At 42.2% G+C, this 23,754-nt stretch overlaps 1 protein-coding gene across 1 annotated transcript in view; it reads right to left on the bottom strand.

Annotated features, from left to right (window-relative positions):
- Positions 1 to 23,754, bottom strand: part of MPZL1 (myelin protein zero like 1) — a 61,333-nt gene that overhangs the window by 37,161 nt on the left and 418 nt on the right. The gene's annotated exons all lie outside the window — the stretch shown is intronic.

The raw sequence follows: 23,754 nt of genomic DNA, 5'->3' as shown, positions 1-23,754 counted from the left end.
TTCCATCAACGGGGAGAGACTGCTTAAATAAATTTGATATATCTGTACAGTGGAAAACCCTGGCATTATAAGAAAGAATGAGGAAGTTCTTTAGTGCTGATATGAAATGATCTCCAAGACATATGATTAAATGAAAAAAGCAAAAGGTAGACACACCATATACAAAAATTAACTCAAAATGTACAATGACATTATGTAAGAGCTAAAACTATAAAATTCTTTGAAGACAACATAGATTTTAGGTATGATATCAAAAGCATGAGCAACAAAAGAAACAATAGGTAAATTGGACTTGATCAAAATTTAAAAACCTTTGTGCCTCAAAGGATACCATCAAGAAAGTCAACCCATAGAATGGGAGAAAATATTCGCAAATCATCTATCTATTAATCATCCAACAATAAAATCATCCAACAATAAAATCATCCAATAAAATAAATAACAACAACAACAACAAAATCATCCAACAATAAAAAGACTAATTAAAAGATGAGCAAAGGACTTGAATAGATATTTCTTCAAAAGAAGATATACAAATGACCAATAAGCAAATGAAAAGGTGCTCAAACATTACTACTCATTAGGGAAAGGCGAATGAAACCACAGTGAGATACCACTTCACACCCACTAGGCTGGCTATTCAAAAACACTCTAACAAGTATCAGTTGGGATGTGGAGAAGTTAGAACTCTCTACATCGCTGGTGGGAATGTAAAGTAGCGCAGCCCTTTGGAAAACAGACTGGCAGTTCCTCCGATGGTTAAACGTAGGGTTACCGTATGAGTTAGCAGTTCTACCCCTAAGTATATATCCAAGAGAACTGAAAACATGCCCATCAACTGATGAGTGGATAAACGAAGTGTGGCACATCCATACAATGGAATATTTTTTAGACATAGAAAGAAATAACATATCAATACATGCTATGTCACGGATGAACCTTGAAAACATGGTAAGTGAAAGCTGGATACAAAAGGCCTCATACTATGTGATTCCACTTACACAAAATTTCCGTAACAGGCAAACCCATAGCGACAGGAAGCAGACTCTGGGGGCTGTGGGCAGAGGGAAATGGGGACTGACCCCACTCATGAATACAGGGTTTCATTATGGGGTAATGAGCATTCTAAAACTGGGTAGTAGTGGTGGCTGTACTAGTCTGTGAATTACTAAAAAACATTGAATTCTATGCTCTAAAAGGGTGAATTTCATAGTATGCAAGCTGTATCTCAGTAAAGCTGCTGTTTAAAAAAAAAAAAAAGCAAGCTGTTGAGCAATAATGTATGGGATACTACCACTTACAGATTTGCTCACATCTCCATAATGTATCTCTGGAAAGATATAATGTTAGAAAACTAACATTGGCTTCCTCCGCAAGGGGACTGGAGACAGGGGAAGATTTTTCATTATGTGCTCTTTTTAAACGTTTGAACTATGTCAACATAGTACTATTCAAAATTTTTAGTTAGAAATCAAATGAAATTAGAAAATGTTTTTAATAGACTAGGTCCTTCCACTGGTTTGACAATGCAAAGCTCTATGCAAAACAACACACTTGGGGGCTGTAGACGGTAATGAGTTACTGAAATTAGCCTGAAGTAACAGAAAAATCAGTACAGTTTCCTTTTCTATACTGTTTAAATCTGCTTCCGTTAACTCTTCCCTTTTGGTCTTCTAACTCTTTATGTCTCAATGGCTCTTTGATGAAGTAATTTTCTGTACCTCTTTTATTTGGAAACCCAAACTGAACAAATTTCTTCTATATTGGATCAAATTCCCAAACGTGTTTAAAAAAAAAAAAAAAAGGAGCAAAAAACCTATTTTAAAAAAATGTATTATAAAACCTCCCTCTACCAGACATTATACTCTAGAGGAAATTAAGACTAATAAATGACCCTTAATTTAGGAATAAATTTAAGAATAAATGACCCTTAGGAAAAAGTCTAAAACAGTTTCGAAACACTACTTCCTACATGCTCCACTCCTAAATTTCCAACCGAGTGGATTAAAACTGCCCTCTGAAAGCCATTCTCTATTTTTCACCAGCGTTGTCATAGAGCTAGTGCAGAAACAGGTTTCCAAAACAGGACACTGAACCCCAACTCCACTCACAACAGGGGCAGAAGGAAGTAGCCCCGCTTGATGAAGAAGTTCTCCCTTCTACTTAATTCCACACTGTCCAGCTGGAATCACAGTGTAGTTCTGCACTTTGCAGAGTTCTGTACTGTCGATCTTATCTGATATATTGCTTTATCCACGCTCTTATGTTATTATGTCAATGCCACACACACCCTTGATGACGCCGAGAGCTGCACGGCTGTGTCAATACAGCTCGACTCCGTAGCTGGGCACACAAAGCCCTTCAAAGCCTGGCTGCAGGTTACCATTGTGGCCAGTTCATCACTCTCCCCATCTCACCCCAGATCCTACATTTCTGCCACATCAAACTTCTAGCCCTTTCCCCAACACACTACACTCTTTAACAACAATATGCTTTACACATGCTACTCTTTTGGTCTGGAATGCCACCTCCACTAACTCACTCACTCAAACTGGGTCAATGCCTGTGCTTCCTTCAAGGCAACTCCAAGATAATCACCTCTGTAAAGGCTCCCCTAACTTGGGGTCTAATCGTGGATATTTTTTCTGAAGTTTCAATGAATTTATATTAAAAAGACTTATAAAGTAATAAAAAATTAGGATATTTCATAAACTTGAAGACACCACTGATGACAAGAAACATTATTTTATGTGTCACTGGGAAATAAAAATGATGGCTCTGACTCACCAGTGACTGTAAAGTACATCCCAATGTCAGAGATATTAAAATGTACAAAACTGTCTTCAAATTTTTAAAATGTAGTAAACCACAAAGCTCAAAGGTAAAGATGTTGTCTTCCATCTGTCTGTTTACCTATAACACGTCTCTTGATTGTTATAGGTAAATTGTTTCCCAGTCTCTCCCAGACCTTTGGCATCTAAGATTTTGGATTTTACTCACATTTGTTTCTTCCCAATAATTAGCTCAGAACCTAAAACCCAAGATATGCAGTGTAAAATAAGAGTCCAGCGTATTTAAATTTAAAAATAAGAGTTCCTGACATTTTGCCAAAGAAGAAACGCAGATGGCCACCAGGCACATGAAAAGATGCTCAACATCGCTAATTATTAGAGAAATGCAAATCAAAACCACAATGAGATATCATGTCACACCTGTCAGAATTGCTATTATCAAAACGTCTACAAATAACAAATGTTGGCAAGGATGTGGAGAAAAGGGAACCCTCCTACACTGTTGGTGGGAATGTAAGTTGGTGCAGCCACTGTGGAGAACAGTATGGAGGTTTCTCAACCTCCCTTCCATATGACCCAGCAATTCCACTCCTGGATATATATCCGAAAAAACCCAAAAACACTAATTCAAAAACATGCATGCACCCCAATGTTCATAGAAACATTATTTACAATTGCCAAGACATGGAAACAACCTAAGTGTCCATCAACAGACGAGTGGATAATAAAGATGTGAGACAGATAGACGTGTGCGCGTGCATGCACGTACACACACACGCACACGCACACACACACACAGGAATACTACGTAGCCATAAAAAAGAACGAAATTTGGCCATTTGCACCAACATGGGTGGACCTGGAGAGCACTATGCTAAGTGAAATAAGTCAGAAAGAAAAAAAAAATCAATACTGTATGATATCACTTGTATGTGGAATCTAAAAAATATAATAACAAACTAGTGAATATAACAAAAAATAAGCAGACTCACAGATATAGTGGTTACCAGTGGGGAGGTGGGGAGGGGCACATAGGGGTGGGGGAGTGGGAGGTACAAACTAGTGGGTGTAAGATAAACTCAAGGATGACACGGGGAATACAGTCAATATTTTGTAATAACTGTAAATGGAAAGTAACCTTTAAATATTGTATACAGGGGCTTCCCTGGTGGCGCAGTGGTTGAGAGTCCTCCTGCCAATACAGGGGACGCGGGTTCGTGCCCCGGTCCGGGAAGATCCCACATGCCACGGAGTGGCTGGGCCCGTGAGCCATGGCCGCTGAGCCTGCGCATCCGGAGCCTGTGCTCCGCAATGGGAGAGGCCACAACAGTGAGAGGCCCCCATACCGCAAAAAAAAAAAAAAAAGCAAAAAAAAAAAAAAAAATATTGTATACAGGTAAATTTTTTTAAAAACTCAGTTAAGAAAGAGTTCCTATTTATTAAGGATCTGTCTAATGAAGTACAAAAAGAATGTGATAAAACTTAGAAATCATTAATGCCATAAAAATAAAGCTTAAAAAAAAAAGCTTCTTGGCTTCCCTGGTGGCCCAGTGGTTGAGAATCTGCCTGCTAATGCAGGGGACACAGGTTCGAACCCTGGTCTGGAAGATCCCGCATGCCGCGGAGCAACTAGGCCCGTGAGCCACAACTACTGAGCCTGCGCGTCTGGAGCCTGTGCTCCGCAACAAGAAAGGCCACGATAGTGAGAGGCCCACGCACCGCGATTAAGAGTGGCCCCCGCTCAACGCAACTAGAGAAAGCCCTCGCACAGAAACGAAGACCCAACACAGCCAAATACAAATAAATAAAATTTTAAAAATAAAATAAAATAAAATGCTTTAAAAAAAAAAAGCTTCTTTGCCCACAGTGACTCAGGAAATACCCAATATTTCATCATCATTGTTTTTTTTTTTAATTAATTCATTTTATTTATTCATTTTTGGCTGCGTTGGGTCTTTGTTGCTGTGAGCAGGCTTTCTCTAGTTGCAGCGAGCGGGGGCTACTCTTCGTTGTGGTGGGGGCTTCTCATTGCGGTGGCTTCTCTTGTTGCGGAGCACAGTGGCTTCTCTTGTTGCGGAGCACGGGGCTCTAGGTGCGTGGGCTTCAGTAGTTGTAGCGCACGGGCTCAGTAGTTGTGGTTCGCGGGCTCCAGAGCACAGGCTCAGTAGCTCCACGGCATGTGGGATATTCCCGGACCAGGGCTCGAACCCGTGTCCCCTGCATTGGCAGGCGGATTCTTAACCACTGTGCCACCAGGGAAGCCCTTCGGCATCATTTTTAACCCACACATATTGGAGATGTTAAATTTTTCAGTGTTTTTGAAAGATACACAGGATATGCCCTTGTATCTGGGGTTCCAAAAACATTCTCAACAGAATGTGCTGAATCTTCCATTTGCAACATTAGATTAATGGTGTTTACTTAGTACAGAGACAACATTTTTGCCCCACAATATAAACAACGATAAGCACTTAAAAATATATTTGTAATAGAGAATCTGATGTTTGCTGACAACTTTCAAGCTGTTCCAATCCCCTTTCCCCTAGGGGAAGCTGATAAGAAAACCCAGGTTATCCCTCCTTTGGGGCAGATGGGAAGCTAAAATCAAGCCCTGGCCCGAAGCACAGATGGGAGCTCTGACCTCAGGCCCCATCATCTAATCAAAATAAAAGCAAAGCCAGACTTATTTCCCTGTTCTTTCAAGCCACTTTTGGACCAGCTTGAGAAGCCTGCCCTGCCCTTCCCAGAAAGCCTTATTACATGACTAACAAATCTCTTCATACTTTCTTGGTACGTTATGTGGCATCATCAATTCTTATATCTGAACCAAATACGGGGTGTGGGGCTGTTGGTGTCCATCTCACCTCTGTGGAGTGATCACAGCAATATTTATTCTTGAATTGATGGCAGCAGATATTATTCTGTTATGATTTCACTCCCAATTTAAAGTAAATAAATTTAATGATATAAATGGATAAAATGTTCACCCACTATTGTAAAGTAGCCATAATAAGGACTTTTATTAAGGCCTATATGTAAACTTATTTCAGAGGGAGGAAGTGGGAAAACCCATCTGTAGATGTGTAAGTTCTTACAGAACTCTTGGGAGGAATTCCCTGGCGGTAGTGGTTAGGACTTGGCACTTTTGGTGCCGTGGGACTGGGTTCGATCCCTGGTTGGGGAACTAATGTCCCGCAAGCCATGTGGCCAAAGAACAAACAAAAAAAACCTCTTGGCTTCATTCAGATATACTTTCTAATGGATCTTATTTATCTTACACTTCAAAAATTCTCCCCCTAGTAAGGTAAGTTTTTTACAAGATATCTACAATTTTTCCTGGGAAACCACCAGTGTGGCTCTGTGGTCTGCAACGCTAGCAGCCAGAGAGCTACCTGAAATAACAAGGAATAATGAAATAACAACCTTGGGCAAAAACCTGTTGGTGCTTCAGCTGCTACTGCTGTAAATGTACTCTAATAATAGTATCTACCTCATAGGGTTATTATGGAAATGAAATGAGTTAATATTTATAAAGGGCTTATTAGAGTACCTGGCCTATGATAAGCTCCATACATCTATTTGATAAATAAATAAGCAGCTGCAAAAACATTTAGGTGTATTTGTGCAATGTGATGCTTCTGGACTATAAAAAGTATCTATCAAAATAGACAATAGCCTCTTTTCTCTGAAAAACTATTGCATTAGTAAGGAGTCTAAAAATGTCAGTCCCATTTACTTCATGCATATTAGTTATCTCTCCAAATGGACTCTAAGCACCTTGAGGGCAGAGGTCATTCCCACAGTCCTCTACTGTACCTGCCAAGCACTTTCACAGTGTCAGGATTCCCAGGTGTACACAGCAATGCTAGTGGATTGGCTAGCTTTGAGAATGGTGTAAACAGTGCTGAAAGTAGAGGACAGAAAGCCTGCCCATTCCGCCTCCATGAGATCTACTTTTTTTTGAAATGGAAGGTGTTCTAAAGTAACCTCTAAGTAAATAATGGTCAACAGTTGTTCATGCAGAGTCCAGAGACAGAGGCCAAGTTAACCGGAATCAGAGCAATGGAAAATAAAACACTACGACTTGACTACTGGAAGCAAGAGGCATCGTTACTTTCATTTATTTATACTCTGCCTAGTTATATGAAGGAGTTGATGTGGCTTCCTAAAAATACGTATGAACGTAAATATTAAATAAAACATGGAATCAGGATAATACCCATTAAAAGATCAATGCTGAGGGTAGGGTAACAGAACACATCTATGCAGGAGATACGGTCTATATACTGGCTAAAACAAAGCTTTTCCTGGCCACCGTCTCCAGGAAAGATTTCTCATATAGGGTACCCTGAGTAATGCAGGGGGCACGTCTTCAAGAACAACTTGGAGCAGTCCAACAGTGAGTTTTATAAAGCAGGCTCTCCTGACACCCCTTAAAAAAAATGCTGATGACATTACACCACAACAGGATTCAAAGAAAGCAACTGTGTAAGGATCCAAAGCATGACTGTCCAAGTACAAAGGTAAACCAAAGACAGGACGTGGAACAGCTACAGAAATAAATGGACTGCATATCACTTGAACAATACTCTACAAATATCACTTCCCTTAGCTGGGCTCCTGATAAAAGTTGTTCGGTGAAACATTTCCTGTTATATTCTTTGCCAGTGTGGGTCTGTGTTGATTATCAAAGGTAGATCCACAATCTTGACAGATCAAAGAACAAAGCAGGTTGACTGTAAAAACTGAGGTGCCAAATCAAACCTCTCACCTAGATCTGTGGCCATCTCGCCCATGGGTGGGAGGTGAGCCATGGGAATGCCCCGGGCAAGCAAAGCAACACTTCTCTTAGAGAATGACTTTGGGATTGCTCCAGTATAAAGTGCAAATGATTGGTCACACTGCCAACTCCAGACCATAAAGCATAAGCAATATGATTTTAGTCCAGAAACTTCCCACAGTACTTGCTAACAGTCACCCTACACAGCCAGGAGCTACACAATTTGCAGGGCCCAAGATAGGGGTGGGAGAGGGCTTGGTACTTGGATCAGGAGGGTAAGAGGACACTGCTGAGTTGCCCACCAAATTCACCAGGGTGCTGCCAGCCCAGGGGGAAGGGAATGGTCACCGTGCCGCTCCACCCAAGGATACCCCAAGGCACCTGGGGCTGGAGAGCAGTGGGCCAAAAACCCATCCCTGGGAGGCAAGGAGGCTGCAGGAGGCAAGCTTCCATGTGAGCTCAGGCTCTGAGCCCCACGCACACCCCACTGCCTCATCAGACTTCACTTACAAAGTACACATTCAAAGATAAAATTATTAAGACTTTCAAGACGGTGGCCTCAGAGCAGTAAACGCCAAGCTGGTTATAAGGTCCTTTGAGAGTGAGGTCCTGTGCGACTGTGCTGATTGCCTGCGTATGAAGCTGGCTCCAACAGCCATAAAAAGATCTGCAGAATGTTCTCACAAAGTGTCTGATTTTGAGTGATAAACCCCATCAACAAACCTACCAACTGAATGAGTTAAAAAAGACATCCCTCTATCACACTTACAACTCTCTACCATATCAAACATAGTACACATTGGTTTAAAGTTACCACTATCACCACCACCTAGAAAACGACATATCTAGAGTTTGTGCGCTAGTTACAAAATGAAACTATCTATTATGACTATGGTAGACTGATAACAGACTCCTTACCAAAATTCCTTAAGGCAATCCATGTATATTTATTGTAAAAGTTGGACAGTATCTTTTTCATTTGAAAGTTACTATTAATATATCTGCCCATAATACTACAATTAAGCAATATACCCTTATGCTTATATTCCAGGCTTTTGACATTATGGAAACAAGAATAATCTGATCAGACCAACAGGTTTTAAAACGTTTCAGGTAAATGACGTGCACTTTAAAATAGTTCTAATGGAGGGGAATGTGGGCAGCAGGAGGGAAATTCATTAAGAATTTACCGCAATAGGGCTTCCCTGGTGGCGCAGTGGTTGAGAGTCCGCCTGCCGATGCAGGGGACACGGGTTCGTGCCCCGGTCCGGGAAGATCCCACATGCCGTGGAGCAGCTGGGCCGGTAAGCCATGGCTGCTGAGCCTGCGCTCCGCAACGGGAAAGGCCACAACAGTGAGAGGCCCGCGTACAGCAAAAAAAAAAAAAAAATACCTCAATAGTTCTGGGATAGAGCGGTGGTGACCTGGACCGGAGGAGAGAAGATGGAAAGAGAAATGGACAACCAACAGGATTTCTTGCTGATAGCTTAATATGGGAATGAAGAAAAAGAATACACCAAGAATAACTCCTGAGTTTCTGGCCTGAGCAAGTGAATAAGTAAAGTGCTTACAGAGCTAGAGATTTAAATGGGGAGAAGGAATAGAAATCAACCTGCACTTTTGGAAATGTTAAGCTTGTGATGCCTATGAGACCTCCAGATGGAGTCAAGTAGGGAACTGGATATGCAGGTCTGAAACTCAGAGGTCTGGGCTGTGCATAAATTTCTGAAGTTACCAGCATGCAGGTGGTACAGCACTGAAAACCACAGAAGAAAATGCCATCACCTCAGAAAATAATGTAGTGAAAGATGAGGGTCAGGCCTAAGTCTGGAGGAACACCAGACCCTGTAAGGGCAGGTGTGGAGAGAAGGAAGACCCTGCCAAAGGTGAATGAAAGGGAGCAGATTGGGAGAGGGGAAGAAAACTAGAGAATGGGGTGTCAGGAAAGAAAAGAGAAGAGGAATGGCAGGGGGTCTCAGACGATGACTACAGAAAAGGATCTAGAGAGTCTGGCAACTTGGGGTGCACTGGTGACCCTGACGTGAGAAGTTTCAGCGGTGTGGAGGGGGCAGCCTGTGAGAACGGGTGGGAAGGGCAGAGATGTGCACAAAGACAGGAGTACAGACAACTTTTCAGAAATGTAGCTAAGGAGACTGTGGGACCAAGAAAGGACTTTTAAAGATTAGAAATTCTAGAGCTTGTTTGTATTGTACTAAGAATGATCCAAAGAGAGGCAATGAATAAAGCAACAGATCCTTGAGGAGATGAAAAGAGATGATAGGGTTGGGGGTTGGCCAGCTGATTACAATGGAGGGACAGAAGGGCAAAGGAAGTAGGAGTATTTGAAAGGGAGTGATTACAACAATGGACCACGGACTCCAAGCTGGAGACAGAGAGAGGAGCAGAAGGGAAGTGACTAATGTAAATAAGAGAGTTGGAAAGAATCATATGTCTTAATCAGTTCCAGAAAGTGCTGCAGTGAGACTGTAAGGAGGAGGTCGCACTTGAAGAGTAGGATGAGATTTTGGAGTTGGTGCATTTTCTGGTGATGACGAGGCTCAGAGAAGACAAAAGGGTAAGAGAGATGGCCACGGTAGATGTTCTCAGTAGTAAGAAACAACTCCTCAAGAGACAGCGTGCACCCAGGGACCTCCCACAGGTGACTGTGGTCAACGGGGATATGAAGAATGAAAGGGTAAATCCAGATACTCTCCGAGAGTAAGGGACAAACAAGTTCTCTGGCTGCATTCCCCAGGTATACAGCTGCTTAGTGGGTTCCCTGGGGCTTCTTAGGGTGTCATGGCAATGCGTATGGGAAGGCAGCACCTACTGAGAATTCCAGAGCTCAATTTCCACAGTTGTATAAGGTAAATTATACCTTAGAGTTTTAGAGAGTTTTATTTAAAACTTCAAAAAGCTCTCTTATTTCAAAACTTTCAACTAACAAACTTTAATAAAGTACTATAGCAACACTCTACCCACCCCCAACAAATATATTCAACAAACACTTACTGGGTTCCCACTATGTCCCAGGCACTTTCTGGGCCTTAGTGGAGATTTATACTCTAGTGGAAGAACCGAGAAAGAAGAAACATACAGTGAAGAAATAATGTATCTTCAGCTATAAACAGCAGGGAGAATACAAACTACAGCAATGGAGACCAGCAAATAATGGGGTTAGCAGTTGTATGCTCATTTCATTTTGTGCCATTGCACTGGTAATTGACATGAGCGTTCACTGTGTTTGTGTTCACTTTTGTGTACTCTGACTCCTAAGTCCAACGTTCTTCCCATTCAACATTAGTATATTATATACCTTGAAATCTGGTACAGAACCGATTACTTAAAGAAAAAAAAAAAGGTCTACGAATTTTGCAAGAACTATCAACACTCAATTGATGATGTTAGTCATCTGTAGAGAGAATCCACTCTATACGATAGGCTCTCTGTCTAGGAAAACTCTCAAGATGCAGGAAACTATCAAGGTTTCCAATGAAGGTTTCTAGGCTGTCTCCTCATGTCTAAAGTGTCATTGTCAGTATGCGACAGCACTCTCCAGTGAAGAGGACGACTTAACCAATCCAATGTATCTGCCAGTTATATGCCTACCATGGAGAGAGGGGTGTTTCAGGCTATCATGGCTTGACGATCATAGCCATCATGGTCATTCAACAGACATCCATTGAGTTGATCCCATAATCCCTGGGCAATCTTGTGAGGACAGTCTGTCTTTGGACAGGGAGAAAAATACATTAACAACTCAATCCACTTAAACATTCTAGCACCCCAGCATTTATAATGCTCACTGAAAATCAATAAGCTGACATGATGTTCTTACTAGATACAATGCCCTTGAGAGCTTGGTTAGACAGTTTCCCCCCGAGCCATATCACTGTCAAATCCAATGTCTGAACTACAAAACTGACATCTGACTGCTCCCTGCATCTCGAGATTCCAAGTTCCAGAAGGACCTACCTCCTTATTTTCACTCAGTCTCTGCTCTAATGTTTATAGCTCCTACATGGGGTTCAATTCAGCAGTTCACCTAATATCTACTAAACACTTACTACGTTCCAGGTAGTGTGCTAAGTATTGGAGACCTAAAGACGAATAAGGCACGGTTCTGCATTTAGAGAAACAATCATGTAAAAAGATAATTTCAGATGAAGTGACAGGGCAGAAGCTTAGAGGCAGGGCACTTGGCCTTGCCTCAGAATATCTGCCGGATGAGCTTGCACTTGAGATAGGAAGGCTAAATAGGGGTAGCCGAGTAAATAAATAGGGAGAAGGGTAATCAGGAGGCAGAGTGAACATACCACACGGAAAATCAAGGAGACGAAATAGCGAACCACGCAGAAACGTTGCAAACCATCAATAAAGCACAAGGGAGGGAATGGCAGGTGACAGGGCAGAACACATGAGGCAAGCTAAGGACCTGGGCTTACCCTGGAGGCTACGGGAAGGGATGGAGGGTCTTAGCAGAGGGTAGCACAATTAAGGCTGCCCACGAGAGGTCCCCCTGGCAACAACTGGGAGGGTGGACCTGAGCGGAACTTGACTTGCATTAGAGAGACCGGTTAGGACGCTCCTGCAGTCATCTGGACTTAGAAAGATTGGCACTTGTCCAAGCGCAATGGAAAACAAGGGGTGGATTCAGAAATAGAAGGTAAACATTGTCAGGGCCCTGATTAAACCCATGGAGGTGGGGTGAGGGAAAGGAAGGATTCTAAGATGACGTCCAAGTTCTTGTCTGAGAGAGAGGCAAATGGGACAGTGGGAAACGACAAGAATAATGGCCACTGGAGTGAAGGAGAGGCAGAGTTTGGAAAGGAGAGATACATGGAGTCGAGTTTTGAACATACAAAGTTTGAGGTGCTGCTAGACCTTCAGATGGATGTGGGCAGTGGGTAAGAGTCTGCAGTTCAGACCATGGGAGATATATTTGGGAGTCACCATTTATTTAACAAATCTTGATCGAATGCCTTACCTGCCAGATAGGAACTGCAGTAAAAAGAAGAAAATCGGATGAGGTCACCAAAGATGAGCACGTGATGAGACTAGCAGATGGCTGAGAGCAGAACCTTAAAATCAATGTTGGGGCACAGGCAGAGGGAGGATGCTCGGAGCAGACAGGGAAGAGGGATGAGAATCACAAGTAATGTCACAAAGACAAAGGAAATAGGATCAAGGTGGTCAAAAATGTCAAGGAAGCAAAGTAGTCCAGGAAGAAAAGACCTGAAATACTGATAGGTCAGTTGGTTTGGCAACCTCAGGGGACCTTTATCAAAGTGTCAACCAGGTGAGAGGAGGCAGAAGTCAGATCACACTGACCTGAGGTGTGAACAGGAAGTGCTAAACTAGAGCAAGGGAGAGAAATGTTTACAATCAAGGGAAATCAACAATTTGAGATCTCCACTTATGGCTTAGCTTTTGTAATTCATTACTGGTGTGGCGGTTAATTTTAGGTGTCAACTTGGCTGGGCCACCAGCTGGACCAATAATCTTTGTTGAAAGACTACTGTGGATGTTTCTATGAAGGTGTGTTTTGGGATGAGATGACCATTGAATTTGGCAGGCTCTGAGCAAAGCAGATCATCCTGCCTAGTGTTAGGTGAGCCTCGTCCAATCAGCTGAAGGTCTTAAAAAAACAAAGACTGACCTCTATGAGAAAGAATTCTACCAGCAGACTGCCTTTAGACTCCAACTATACTACTTCCTTAAATTTCCATCCTGCCAGCCTACCCTGCAGATTTTAGACTTGCCAAGCCGCCACCGTTGTGTGAGTCATTTCCTTAAAATATCTATCTATCTATCTATCCATCCATCCATCCATTTATCCTGCTGGTTCTGGTCCTGTGGAGAATTCTGACTAATACAGATTTTTGTACCAAGAACAGTTCTGGAAGAAGAGAATCTTAAGGATGAGTTTTCTGAATTGGTTCTGGGGTTTCTGGAACTGGCTCTCCACTCTGATGAGACTTAAAGACACTAATGACTATTTCCAGTAGTAAAGAGAGCACTGAGAGCCCATGACACAATGTGGTCACAGAGATATGCAAAGCATCACCAGTGAATACCCTAATCAAACACTTACAAAAGGCAAGGTTCTGGATGACCATGTATATAACACCTTTGAACATTTTTGTCAAACGAATGAGGATAATGATATTGGTTAATTGCTCCTAAAGTCACTAGACAAAGTGGGGAAAGGATGAGTTCAAGGACTCAAATTCCCAGCTCAAGTGTTCATAAATGACCGGAAAACTTCTATGTCTACCCTGAAAGGGACCCTTATCTCCTACAGCCACAGGGCTGAGACTGCTAAAAATCAAATCCAGAATTTCATCCTGAGATTGGCTGAATTACAAAGCAATTTGAATTCCCAACTTCACAGGTGTCTACTGTTAAAGTGAGGGCACTGACTGAGAAGGAGTGGGGACCCTGCTGGGAAGACCCTGATAAAGCTGGGGACATTGAACCCCAAAATATCAGAGTCTTCTCTGCCAGTAGAAGCAGACCCCGGCCTGAGATTAACCCTGCTTTGCTGGAGGAAACCTTAATGGCCTCCCCTGAGGCAGCAGCCTTGAAAGACACTGCTGATTGTCTCGACCACCCATCCCACTCTTTGATTCTAGACTTATCACCAGACTCAAGTCATAGAAGGCCCCTACAGGTACAAAGTGTGACCCATGAGGAGATGCACTACACTGCAAAACAACTACTTTATTTTTCTAATTCACACAGACAGAAATCAGGGAATATGTGTGGAATGGATACTAAGCATGTGGGATAATGGTGGAAGGAACATAAAGTTGAATCGGGCCAAAGAGATCGATAAGAGCCCATTAAATAGATATTCTGCATTTAATGCCGCAACTCAGGGCGTTAGAAAGAGCTCTAGCAGTTTGTTTTGGTTCCTTGGCTACAACGTGGACCCAAAGTGGCCCACAGTAAATGAACATGGAATGCCAGACCCGCCTTGGCTTAATGTAGAGGAAAGGATTTTTTAATTAATTACTTTGTTTATTTTGGCTGCATTGGGTCTTTGTTGCTGCGTGCAGGCTCTCTCTAGTTGTGGCGAGTGGGGGCTACTCTTCATTGCACTGCGTGGGCTTCTCATCGCAGTGGCTTCTCTTGTTGTGGAGCACGGGCTCTAGGTATGCAGGTGTCAGTAGTTGTGGCATGTGGCGTCAGTAGTTGTGGCACACGGGCTCAGTAGTTGTGGTGCACGGGCTTAGTTGCTCCATGGCATGAGGGATCTTCCCGGACCAGGGCTTGAACCCGTGTCCCCTGCACTGGCAGGCGAATTCCCAACTACTGCGCCACCAGGGAAGTCCCTAGGGGAAGGGATTTAATGAAGGTTCAGGAAGATTGGAAAGTTAGAGTGGATCTGTCACTTAAGACACAATCATCCACTCTGGGAAGGTCCAGAAGACATGCCTTTCAGCATAACTATGAGAAATAAATTTGTGACAGGAGCCCCAGCATCTTTGAAGAGCCCCGGGACCACTCTTCTCTGTAAGCCAGAACTTACAGAGGGAATTGTTAACACTGATGTGATGCTTCCTAAATGCAATGGAAGGAACTGGATCCTGGAGTGTCAGGGGAAGTGGCAGCACTCAGCTGTCAAAGGCAAGGCAGGTATAGTTACCATAATGGACAGCAGAGGGAAAGCAGCCAACCAGAATAGTCTGACTCACAGGGACACACAACGCTGGTTAGGTGATCACAGTGTTCCTGGAAGTGATACAGACGGGCAGCCAACTAAATTCTTACTTGATCTACATAAGCAGAAAAGCTCTAGGTCACGGGAACAAAAGTCTAACTTGAATCATAAAAACAAAAAGTCACGTCTCCTCCATCAATTCCCAGACGTGCGCCAGTTTACAGATCTAGAACCCCTTGAATAAAGAGGAGGCCGAGTCCAAAGTAGCATAAATTAAGAAAGGAGATTAAAGGCGATTAAGTGGCAAGCCATTAGCTTTATGTATTAGATGTGTTTCAGAAGGTAGACTTTTTCAGATTTCAGAAAATTAATACAATGCATATACTATATATTATATAAACAGCCCCAACTGGGTATAGGGCAGCATCCCATAAACAAACACATAAGTATTTCTGTATTGAAACATATAATTGGTCTTACCAAGTGGATCACGATTGAAAATAGTCTCTCATTAGTTCAGGTCAAATTTTGCAGCCAAAAGAGTTTGTATTGGGACTTCCCTGGTGACACGGTGGTTAAGAATCCGCCTGCCAATGCAGGGGACATGGGCTTGAGCCCTGGTCCGGGAAGATCCCACATGCCACGGAGCAACTAAGTCCACTCGCCGCAACTAGAAAAAGCCTGCGCGCAGCAACGAAGGCCCAACGCAGCCAAAAATAAATAAATTAAAAAAAAAAAAGTTTGTATCAAACTTAGGAAAAAACTTTCAGTTTCAGAGCTTTTGGGATTTTGGAATTGCTGGTAAGAGACTGTGGACCTATAATTTGAAATGAGAATGAGAAATTGCCCCTTAGCATTTTCTGTTCTGAAATCCATATACAAATCAGCATCACCTCTGCTTATTATTGAAATATTTTCTAATTTCTCTAGTGTATAAAGTTCAGCAAGCCTTACTGGGGTTCTTCTATACTTGCAGTCACTGGGGTGGGGGGGGGGAGGGAGGAATTAAATTCCAAACAGCTGAAAGTGATCAAGACTGAAAGTCCCTACTAGTTAAGAGACAAGGGCTGGAAGTTCTGCTCAAGGTAGGCAGCAAGGCAGCAGGGCTACAGAACCTCTTCCAATGGGGTGGAGGGGCCAGGGAAAGGCGGCCAGTGAGAAGCCTCCGGTTTGAACACACTGAGCCTGTCTGGACATCCTGTAGGGCAAGCCTGCCAGGAGTCTAACTGCAGAAGGATCTGCACAGCCTCCAGGGAGAACTCAGCCCAAGTGAAGAGGGAAGGTTCAGCGGCTTGTCAACATGTAGTGCCTCCTGATGAAGGGCAAGGAAACTTGCTGAGCCTCGTATGGTGTCAGACACTTGGATAAATGGATTCATGCTGTGTCCTTGCCAGAGGGAGCAGTATCAGAGTGAGAAACTACAAGAACCACACCCTTAACAATCCCTGAAGAGCAGTCAGAGCACGATTTTGCATCATTAGTGAGGAGGGCTTCAACGCACAGCTTCATCCCTCTAGGGTGGAGCAAGCAGCATCAAGGCATGCGGTTCTCAGCACAAACATGACCACAGAGACGAGGACATTGGTGGATGCCCTGGGACAGTTAAAAGACTCTTTGCAAACATTTAAGACATCCTGGAAGCCTCCGAAAAAGTGGTGAGAAACTTTGAAGGAGAAATTCTATAATAATGCAGAGTGGTTGCAAATATATACTTTGGAGTTTTGAGTCCCAACTCTACCATATATTAGCTGTGTGATTTTGCACAAGTTACGCAACCTGTCTGATTCTTAGTTTCCTCATCTGTAAAATTAATAAAAATAATGATTAGCACACAGAGTTGTAAGGAGATGAGATAATGGATGTAAATTGATTAGCAAAGGCCTGGCACATGGTACACACTCAATAAATGAGGGCAGAACAAAAGAAATAACATGAACCCAGTTTTATATCCAAACTTCTAAGTTATACCTGGCTGAAAAGAAAAAGATATATATAAAGATAAATATATATATAAAATCTGTATCTATAACTAGACAGATAGATAGATAAAATGTGAGTTCATTAATTCAAAACTTCTCCCTAACTACTCACTTTCTCTCTGCCCTTCTTACCATTTAGGAGATTTCAAATATTTGCATTTTAACACATTTTTCTCTTAGGAAGCTGAGTCCTTTGCTTATGTTTCCTAGCAACACCCTTCAGAGGAAGGTAAATAGCAATTATGACCTGGATGTGAGTAACTGTAGGAAACTGTCTGCCACAGGGTCATATAAGTTCTTACTGAAGCCTAGTCTACAATATAGCACCTTCATCTTTTAAAGCGTTATCTGGAAGAAGCACAGGATTACGTTAAACTTGCATAACTGCACACTGGGTTCTCTAACGTTTGGAGAGAAAAGAAGCCATTTCTTAATTCTGATAAAAGCATTTTTAAAATGGTTTTAAATTGCACATAACGGGGCTTCCCTGGTGGCGCAGTGATTGAGAGTCCGCCTGCCGATGCAGGGGACGCGGGTTCGTGCCCCGGTCCAGGAAGATCCCACATGCCGCGGAGTGGCTGGGCCCTTGAGCCATGGCCGCTGAGCCTGCGCATCCGGAGCCTGTGCTCCGCAACGGGAGAGGCCACGACAGTGAGAGGCCCGCGTACCGCAAAAAAAAAAAACAAAAATTGCACATAACGAACTCCCCAGATCCCAAAGTAGAATATCAGAGTCTCAGTATAGAAAATGTTCATTGCAAATTCACTGACATTTGCTCAGCTGGTTACAAGTTACAGCACAGTACTAACAAACTCAAGTCAGGGATTTCATTCTAAGGGGCAATCTTATCTATAATAATAAATAACTCAGGCTCAACAAAGACATACTGCCTCTCTAACGCCAATTAGTTAAACCTAAGAACTGGGTACAACACATCACAGTTGTTAGAAAACTATTCAAGCCACGGGCCCTGACAGTAGATCAAAGGTATTACAAGGGATCTCAATTTCTAAAGAGACTTTGAGTTTGGAAGGGAAAAAAAAAAAGGAATAAATCACTGAAGAAGAATCTATCAATGAAATTATCCTTTTCATAAAGGCCTAATGGGACCAAGGGAAAATTATAAGTGAAAAAAAAAAATTACAGCAGTCCACATGCATTCAAAAAGATAATAAATAAATAAAGAGGTTTAAGGGCAAAGATATAAAGGTCCCAGGAGACAACTGCAATTTCTCAATTCAGGCACTACAAATGGTCACAAAGCCAACTGACCTCTGCCTTCTTAGCAGCCAAAATTCCAATGACTTTGGTCTAGACTCTAGGGCATTGCTAATGTCAAGCACTTGGCAAAGAGTGGAAAAGGAAGAAAGGACTATCACTCAAGATATACTAAGCCTTCATACCTCACCAGCCTTAGGGATCGAGACCCAGAGCCATCTGGTACTTCAGACCTCAGGCAATGCTTTTAGCTCTTCTAATAATTAAATTTCCTTTGATGGAGGCTAAAGACCAAACTAACCTATAATGAATTCCACGTCAAAGCAAACCATTTATTCTCTTTTTTAAAATGACACCAATGGTCTTAGCAAGATTAAAATCTTTGCAAGGTTTAGGTACACGTGAGATTCATGTCCTACACAGAGAATCTAAATTCTCAGATAAAGATACAATTCAATAAAAACACAACTGGGCTCCAGTTAAAAGATTCTAATCATCAAGGAGAAATGTGATTGTGGCTGCACTAAATCAGCCTCAGTGGCGATAGAAAGGAATGTGAGAAATATTTAGCAGGTAGACCAGCATTAACTAGGTGGAGGGGAGGCAGCAATATTTCTGAAAATACTGTGTGTATTATATTTTGCTTTTTGTCTTTTTTTGCGGTACGCGGGCCTGTCACTGTTGTGGTCTCTCCCGTTGGCGGAGCCACGCAGGCTCAGCGGCCATGGCTCACGGGCCCAGCCGCTCCACAGCATGTGGGATCTTCCGGGACCGGGGCACGAACCTGCGTCCCCTGCATGGGCAGGCGGACTGTCAACCACTGCGCCACCAGGGAAGCCTTATGTTTTTCCCAATTAAATCACATTTTAAACTCAGTAGCAAAGAGCAACCATTAATGAAATCCCACAATGGATCCTTTTTAAGTTAGAAAAAACATCTATTTTGTAATGCCAATAGTATTCCCTCTCCCTCTTTTTTTTTTTTACTGCAGCCTTTCACAATAGGTGAATATCTTAAATGTGGTGACTGTCAGGAATTTAAACCGTCCTTTGGTGTTATTTTATTTGAAGAGTCTGTCACCTCCCACTAGAATCTAGGCTCCCCGCTGCATCCACGGTACCTAAAACAGTGCCTGGCACCCAGTAGGTGTTCATTTGGTTGAATAAGTGAATAAAGACTTTGTGAAAACACAAATTTGCATTTTATATACTTTTCACATATATCTCTCTTTCACTTAATAGTGTCTTTATTTCTTTTTTTGGCGGCTTCTGAGCCTAGTGAATACCCTGGAATTAGGGTAAAAATGAGTGGTCGAATATTTTTTAAAAAATACAAAACTAAGTTTTTGTTTTATTATCTCAACTAGTAAATAAGGAGTAAAAGGCTGTGGGAAGTGGTAATTAGATTAGTGGCCTTTCAACTACAGGGGTAATATTTGAAGTCTCCATTTGGTCAACAAACATCAAAAAATATAAAAGTTTTATTGATAAAACACTTAGATACTATAACAAACATGATAAAACAATTTTGGTATATAATAAGTAGTAATTCCAAAACTATAGTGCTTAAAGTGGTTGAAGAACGTTAATTCATTCCATACATTTCTGAAGAAATATGAAATAGTACTCAAAGAGTGACAATTATCAGATAATGTATAAAAATCACACTTGGAAAAAATATTCCTTCTTTCAACAAACATTTCTTGGATACCTACTATGTGCCAGGCTAAAAATACCTACTATGTGCCAGGCTAAATCCTAACTACGTGTGGCAAACTACTAACAAACTGTTATCAAGACACACCTACGCCTCCTTGCCATTTAATAAACATTTATTAGTATCTATCATATCCACTACGCTAAGCACTAGGGATACTTCTATAAACAAGCCCAACACTATCTCTGTCCTGGATTCTAGTGGAGGAGAAAAGAGAAGAACCACCAAATAGTGAGGAATTACAATAAGGACATAAAGGGCCAAGAAATGATAACAGGGGACCCCACTGGATAGGGTGGTTGGAGAAGGCCTCTCTGAGGAAGTGACATTTAAGCTAAGGCCTCACTGATGAAAAGGAGACAGCTCTGGGCAGTTTTGGGGAAAGAGCACACCAGGCAGCAGGAAAAGCAAGTGCAAAGGACCTGAGGTGGGAATGAGTGTCTAAGAGCAGAAAGATGGCAGCATGGCTTGAATATAGTGAGCAAGGGGCACAAGTTGAAGTCAGAGAGGCGGGCAGAAACCAGATCACATAGACAACTATAGGCCATGGGGAGAAGTTGGGATGTCATTCAGAGTGCAACGGGAAGCCATTAAGAATTTTAAACGAGAAAGCAACATGATCTGATTTGCATTTTTATAAAGTCATTCTTGCAGTTGTGTGAAGAATGGACTAAAAAGAGGCAAGAGGGGAAAATGCGGAGACCAGCTGGGAGGCTATCACAGTATCACAGGCAAGAAATGACAGTGATTTCGACTAAAATGCTAGGAGTAGACCACAGATAGAAAAAAAGTGGGTGAGAGAAAAAAAAAAAAAGAAGTGGTTGATTCCTAGAAAAGTATTTTGGAGATGGGAGAACTGATTGGATGTGGGGAGTGAAGGACAGGGCATTATCAAGGGCAGATCTCAGGTTTCTGGGTTGAGCAGTTAGATGGATGGTGGTACCATTTACTGAAATGGGTGATGCAAATTACTGAGATTTATTCTTCATATACTGTGTGTTCATTCCTACCTAAGGGTTACCAAAGACATTCCAATTGCCACATTCAGTGAATCCTTGAAGTATTCACTCTCTCTTCATCTGACACAGTTAAAACTTCTTCCTTAAAACTTCACTCTCTCTCAGTTTCCAAGACACCACACTCTTCGGGTTCTTCATTTACTCAACGAGCCTCCTTGTCAGGCTCTGTATACCCCAAGACTCTGTCCTTGGCCTTCTGCTATTTCCTTCAACACACTCTTCCTTGCTGACCTCATCCAAGCAATCCATAGCTTTAACTACTACCCGCATAAAGCCTCCCAGCTCTCTATTTCCTACCAGAACTTTCTCCTCACCTCTAAAACTATCTACCCAAATGTCCCATTTCTAATGAGATATATCAGCAGCATCTTAAACTCAACATATCCAAAAGTAACTTTACCATCCTCTTCTTCCAACACTCCTTTCCCCTCATCCATAATCTTCATCTGTAAAAAGCCCTACTTTCCAAAACTATGCCCAGCTTTCCAAGCTCAAAACCTTAGGGTTATCTTACACTCCTCTCTTTCCAGTCCACATCAAATTGATTTCCAAGCCCCACCAAATTCACTTTCTAACAAGCTCATGGATATGTCCTCTCTTCATATCCCACTGCTTTAATTCAGGTCTTCAATCCTCCTCCTCTGGATTGTTACAATAACCCTCTGGTTTCTTCAGCCTCACACCATTCTATCTCACACTTCACATCTCAATAAACACAGAAATCCTTCACAGGCTCCCCACAGCCCTTAGGATAAAATTCAGCCTTATGAATGGCAAACAAGGTCCTTTAGGAGTTCGTGCCTCTGGCTGGCTCTCCTGCCTCAATTCCCACCATCTCTCCTATACACACTGCAATTTCTCACGACACTGACCTACCAACAGGTTCATTCATGACTCTGCCTATACTGTTTTCTCCCAACACCTACTTAGCTTAAGTATCCCTTTCTCTAGCAGCCTGAACTTTGGTCTGAGATGATGACTCTCCTTAGTGCTCTCACAGCAAACCATTAATGAAAGACTTCTCATATTGTTTATCACACTTTGTTTCTCCCACTGAATGATAAATTATGCGAGGCCAGGGACTGTCCTTCCTAGAATACTTCTGGTGCTTAATACTTAAAAAATGCTTAGTAAATGTTTGCTGAATACCTGTATCTAGATCAAACTTGAGAAGACTTTCTGTCAAACATGAACTGCTATGTACAGTTATTCATGATAAGAAAAGGTAGCTTGAAAGAAGAAACATTCAGTAGTTTTCTGAAATTAACCAATAACATCAGCTGCTGACTTTCACGTATCAGCATTCATCCTTCATTACGGAAGAGCTACGTATGTCCAAGGTGTATATAGATGTAATTCTGATGATCTTTTTGTATTAGTATCCATTAATATTCAGTTTTTCAGTTCTGCTACTTTTTAATACCTTGAGTTTAATTAAGATTACTCTGACTGCTCTTGTCCTCAATAAAGATGGGTGTCTGCCTCTTATGCATAATAATTCTCTCTGAACACACAAGATTTCTGATACACCTTAGTTTTAAGCTATTTCCTACTTCTTCACTTAAAACATGAATATTACCACCATCACCACCACCACCACCACCAAAAAACCCCCATGCTTTTTAACCCTTTTTTTCCCCCCTCAGGAGAGATATTTATACAGAATGGATTGTCTTATATATACAAAGTATATATTCACCTATCAACCTCCAGAGGGTGGGGGGGCTTTTACATTTATACTTTACAGCTCCTGGAATCATTCATTAAATGGTATTTTTCCTGGCTCCAAAGATTACATTAAGAACTTTTCCATGAAAGTAATTACTGAGTATACTCATGTTCAGATATTGTCATGCAACTGAACAAGTCTCCGTGTTTTTCTAGGAGTTGGCTCTCTTTATAACCATTACTTAACCACATTCTGAGACAGCAACAAGTACTCTGCCTTGAACAACACACACAAAAAAAGTCCTGTGGCAGACACCACTGCAGATGTCCGTAAAACAACTCATCCAATTCAATAAATCCAGCCTGAGGTTTACTTTATGTCTCACTCATGAAATCTGGCAAGGAAAAAAACGTGATTTTTTTTTTTAAAGAAAAATGAGACTTTTAATGTCCTATGTCTTGTCAAACTACGGCGACTAGGGCTGTAATTATTATGGATTGGACCAAACTCTTCTAAGCCAGGTCACTCCAGTGGTATTCCCAGCTCTTTGCATCCTAACACAGAAGTAATGTAAATTTCTTCCTGGTGCTCTGCGGACGACAGAGATGAGACAAATGAGACTCCGGGACCCTTCTATCTCAGAGGCTTAAAAAATGAGCTGGAGAGCACTGGAAATGGAACTAACAAGGTAAAACAAAACGGTCGCTTAAAGGGAAACAATCAACAAAGGCCCTACAAATGAAAACCCTGCAACCTTCCGCCACCTCCCAAAGGTGGAGAACGCCAGCAGCCCGGGTTCCTGAACTGGAATCCCAGGCGGGCCTGGGCGACCCAGAGTCGCCAGGCGGAGACGGTGGGCGACTCAGCGAGGGCGCAATGCGGCCTCCCGCCGGGCCCGCTCCCCAGACAGCCCCC

This window comes from Phocoena phocoena, chromosome 1, assembly GCF_963924675.1.
Source record: "Phocoena phocoena chromosome 1, mPhoPho1.1, whole genome shotgun sequence".
NCBI lineage: Eukaryota > Metazoa > Chordata > Mammalia > Artiodactyla > Phocoenidae > Phocoena > Phocoena phocoena.
The sequence above is the reverse complement of the archived record's forward strand: the minus strand, read 5'-3'. Positions and strand labels throughout refer to the sequence as shown.